Source organism: Myotis yumanensis, unplaced genomic scaffold, assembly GCF_028538775.1.
Source record: "Myotis yumanensis isolate MYYU_CA2020_CCGP unplaced genomic scaffold, mMyoYum1.0.hap1 SCAF_3, whole genome shotgun sequence".
In the NCBI taxonomy this organism is placed as follows: Eukaryota; Metazoa; Chordata; class Mammalia; order Chiroptera; family Vespertilionidae; genus Myotis; species Myotis yumanensis.
In genome coordinates this window covers 192,579,865-192,585,151 of record NW_027223754.1, presented here as the reverse complement: position 1 = coordinate 192,585,151, position 5,287 = coordinate 192,579,865, and positions in this window count along the sequence as shown.

Here is a 5,287-nt window from a genome sequence, read left to right as displayed (position 1 = left end):
TTTGCATGCTGGCCACAGCCCCTTCAGGGTTGGGGGTCCTGCTGGGGTGCCTGGCCAATCTGGGTGAGGGGCTGTGGGCTGTTTTCAGGCTGGCCACAACCCCTTCAGGGTGGGGGTCCCCTCTGGTGTTTCTGGCCAACCTGGGTAAGGGGCTGATGGCTGTTTTCAGGCTGGCCACGGCCCCCAGCCACCCAAACTCCCAGTGGAGGCTGGCTGGAAACAGATATCTGGGATTTATTTATCTTCTATAATTGAAACTTTGTTGCCTTGAGCAGAGGCCACAGCCAGTCAGGGCAGGGAGGAAGCTTGGCTTCCTCCATCCCTGGGCAACCAAGCATCCTTCTTGCTCCAGGCTTGTGGCAGCCAGCCGCCATCTTGGTTGGGTTAATTTGCATATAGTCGCTCTGATTGGCTGCTCGGCGTGGCTTGGGGCATAGTGGAGGTGCAGTCAATTTGCATGTTTCTTTTTTATTAGATTAGACTAGAGGCCCGGTACACAAAAATTTGTGCACTCAGGGGGGAAGGAGGGGGTCCCTCAGCCCGGTCTGTGCCCTCTCGCAGTCTGGGACCCCTCGGGAGATAATGACCTGCTGGCTTAGGCCTGCTCCTGGGTGGCAGAGGGCAGGCCCAATCCCTAGGTGCCGCCCCTGGTCAGGCTCAGAGCAGGGCTGATTGGGGAGTTGGGGCGCCGCCCCCTGTCATGCACAGAGCAGGGCGGATTGGGAGGTTGCGATGCCACCCTCAGTCATGCTCAGGGTAGGGCCGATTGGGGGGTTGGGGCACCGCCCCTTGTCACACTCAAGGCAAGGTCAATGGGAGGTTGCGGCACCACCCCCTGTCACGCACAGAGCAGGGCCAATCAGGGGGTTAGGGCTCCGTACCCTGTCACGCACAGAGCAGGGCCAATCAGGGGGTTGGGAGCTCCCCGTTGTCATGCACAGAGCAGGGCCCATCAGGGGGTTGGGGAGCTCCCCCCTGTTATGCACAGAGTAGGGCCAATCAGGGGGTTGAGGAGCTCCCCCCTGTCACTCACAGAGTAGGGCCAATAGGGGAGTTAGGGCACCGCCCCCTGTCACACACAGAGCAGGGCCGGTCAGGGGGTTGGGGCGCCGCCACTGTCTCTCCGGGCAGGGCCAATGGGGAGGTTATGGCTCTACCCCATCACACACAGAGCAGGGCCTGAGGGGGGGGGGGGGGGGGGGTTGGGGGCACCGCCCTCTGTCACACACAGAGCAGGGCCGATCAGAGGGTTGGGGCGCCACCACTGTCACACTCAGGGCAGGGCCGATGGAGAGGTTATGGCTCTACCCTGTCACACACAGAGCAGGCCCGTGGGCGGGGGGGGGGGGGGGTGGGTTTGGGTCGCTGCCACTGCCACACACAGAGCAGGGCCAATCAGGGGGTTTGGGCGCTGTCCCCTGTCACGCTGATCTGGTGCCAGGAGGCCTCCCGGCTCCACTGATTCTGGTGCTGGGAGGCATATTACTCTTTTACTATATAGGATAGAGGCCTGGGGGCCGGCTGGTTTGCCCTGAAGGGTGTCCTGGATCAGGGTGGGGGTCCCCACTGGGGTACCTGGCCAGCCTGGATGAGGGGATGATGGCTGTTTGCAGCTGGTCACACACCCTTCAGGGTGGCGGTCCCCACTGGGGTGCCTGGCCACTCTGGGTGAGGGGCTGAGGGCTGCTTTCAGGCTGGCGGTTGTTGACTGAAGCTCCCAACCACTCCTTTTTTTCTTTTTTTTTTCTTTTTTATTCTGGGCCAGCTTTAGCTCTGGCTCTAGCTCTGAGGCTTCCGCTGCCTGGTTTGTTTGTGTTCTATAATCGAAACAATGTATAACTCCAGCTCTGAGATCCCAGTGGCTGAAAGCTGGTTTCTGGGGTTTTGTTTAGCTTCTATATTTGTTACAATGTGTCAAACTGCCAGGTTAGAGGCCAGCAAGGCAGGCGGGGAATGTTGGAGTCCGCCAGTCCCTGGAGCAAGCAAGCCTCCCTGTTCACTTCAGTGCATGGCTGCCAGCCGCCATCTTGGCTGACAGTTAATTTGCATATACTCACTGATTAGCCAATGAAAAGGGTAGCGGTCGTATGCTAATTACCATGTTTCTCTTTTATTAGTGTAGATTGGTACATCTACACATGGAATACTACGTGGCTGTAAAAAAGAAGGAATTCTTACCATTTGCAACAGCATGGATGTACCTGGAGAACATTATGCTAAATGAAATAAGCCAGTTGGAGAAAGATAAATATTACATAATCTCACGCATTTGTGGAATATAATGAACAACATAATCTGATGAACAAAAATAGATCCAGAGACACAGAAGCATCAAACAGACTGTCCAAACTCAGATGGAAGGTAGGAGATGGGGGTGGGGGGGTCGGTGAGAGATCAACCAAAGGACTTATATGCCTGCATATAAGCAGAACCCATGGCCACAGACAGTAGGTGGGTGAGGGTGGGTGGGAATGGCTGGGGAGATGTCAATGGGGGAAAAGGAGACATGCATAATATTTAAACAAAAAAGAATTTAAAAAAATAACTCAATTGAGATATAGGGAAGCAATGAGTGGTAAATATAATTAACTACACTGTTAAATCAAGAAAATCAGGGTAGCCCTAACTGGTTTGGCTCAGTGGATAGAGTGTCGACCTGCAGACTGAAAGGTCCCAGGTTCAATTCCGGTCAAGGGCATGTACCTTGGTTGTGGGCACATCCTCAGTGGGAGGTGTGCAGGAGGCAGCTGATCAATGTTTCTCTCATCCATGTTTCTAACTCTCGATCCTTATCCCTTCCTCTCTGAAAAAAATCAATAAAATATATATTTTTTTAAAAAAGAAAATCAGGGTATAATTCTAGGCCACATAGGGATAGTCATAGAGAAAACCAGCTTTATCATGATTAATTATAACTGCTATAATAAAGCATGAATTGCAGGCCTTATTGTAAATATTATATATTGTTTTAGAAAGAAAATAATGTGTAACTGCCGGAAGCCGGTCCATCCTTGCTGCTTGACACAGTCACTGCAGGGAAGAAACATCTGCACAGCATATGTTTAAAGGGACCTGGCGTATATGGCATACTGTTCTTAATATGTTTGCTCACCTTCTTGGTGCTATGTGTTTTAACCAAGGTCACCTCTCCCAGAAAGGTTGTTTCCCCAGGTAGGGATTTTTCCCTGAAGTTAGGGAGGGAATAAAATCCCTTAACTAAATGCCAGGCAGGTAGTTAATCACTTTAACTATGAACAATCACCCTTCAGCTACATAATCTTTACTCCCTGGAATGGAGATAAGAAATGCCCTAACCTTTGGAATAGAAATTGACAGGATTAAAATCAACTGGTATAAATACAGATGTAACAAGACAATAAAAGACAGAACTTGGCTGGAGATCCTGGCTAGAGAACCTGGCTAGGCTGCTGATCAACTGAATGCTGTCTCTGTGTTATTCCTTCTTCACCCTCTACTTCCACATCTTTGGGAACCCCTGGACCTGCTGGGGTTGGACCCCAACATGTAAGAACTTTAGTAAAAGGGGGGACACAAATATGCCAGGATTCATTTTGAGTGGCAATCCACACATGGAAATTATAAAACTTAAAAAAAAAAAGTATCAGAAAAACTAATGAATACAAACCTATATCAACTCACCAGTGTTAACCTAAAAATATAAGGTCAAAGTGAGAAGCAAAAAGCATTTATTTGGGACCCAAAGGCTATTCTGGAAGCACTGATGAATTCAGGAAGAAACTTCATATTCTTTGTAGGAGTTGATGGCAAGGGGTATTTGAGAAAGTAATAGGAACAAATGTCGGATAGAAGCAAGGGATTGCTACAGGTGCAGACAGACTAACACAGTGGTGCTAATTCTAAAGCATTCCTTTAATTTTCAGTCAGGAGTCATTACATCAGCTTTGTTGTTGCTTTTGTAAAGCGTTGTTTGAGATACAGTGCTGCTTGAGGCCCGGTCCAAAGGTTATTTTGCAAGTTTTAATATTCCAAAGGTTTGAGAAATAAGACCTGCAGGGCAGTTTCAATGGGGTGGCAGTTCTGACTCCATTTTAAAGTGGATCTGTTTTTACACCAGTAATGACTTCTAATTCTCTAATTCTGAATATCCAATGCTCAATCTCTGATTATCCTATGCCTGAACTCTGATATTAAATGACACTTCAAGTTCAAAAAGAGAATGTTAAGAAGCACAAGAGCCTACTGGACCAAAGCTGAAACTTATCTTCCATTGATGTGCATTATATTCCAAATGACATGTAATATGTTTTTAATGAAAATAATGAATCTGTCTGAGAGAAATGGAATGGAATAGTTGGTACTGTTTTGCTTTTGAGCAGCCCATCCTATATAATAAAGAGCTAATATACTAATTAAACCAGATGGCAGAACGACAGTTCCGACAACCTTCTGGATTAAGCCAGAGCTGTAAGGGCCGAGGTAGCTGAGGCTGCAAAGGCCAAGGCAGCCAGGGCTGTGAGGGCCTAGCCCAGCCGTGGGCAAACTATGGCCTGCGGGCTGGATCTGGCCCGTTTGAAATGAATAAAACTAAAAAAAAAAAAAAAAAAAAAAAAAAAAGACCGTACCCTTTTATGTAATGATGTTTACTTTGAATTTATATTAGTTCACACAAACACTCCATCCATGCTTTTGTTCCAGCCTTCCGGTGCAGTTTAAGAACCCATTGTGGCCCTTGAGTCAAAAAGTTTGCCCACCCCTGGCCTAGCCGCTAGCATGAATTTCATGCATCTGGCCTCTAGTAAAGAGATAAATCCAGATAAATGGAGAAGCCACATCATATTATATCAGTATCTAACTCAGGGGCGGGGGACCTTTTTTTGCCAATGGCCATTTGGATATTTATAACATCATTCTTGGGTCATATAAAATTATCAACTTAAAAATAAGCTTGCTGTATTTAAATGTAATTAAATGTGTCAAACATTTAATTAACTCACCCCTTAATGCCTTGGCAGGACCAGACCAAATGATTTAAGGTACCTTATATGGCCTGTGGGCCGGACTTTTCCCACACCTGATAAATCCTTAACAATTAGACAAAAATTGGGGGAGGAGGCTCATGCTCCCTCCATTTGTCTGCGAATAGGCTCTCCAGTATACAGTATACTACAAAATGCTCCATAGGTGTTCATTGTGTGAATGAATACATGAATTAATATGTACACTTATTTTATATAAGTTGAATAGGTAACAGCCTATTGGAAAATTCTCTGGAGATCACTTACACAAGTTTACACACGAATTCTAA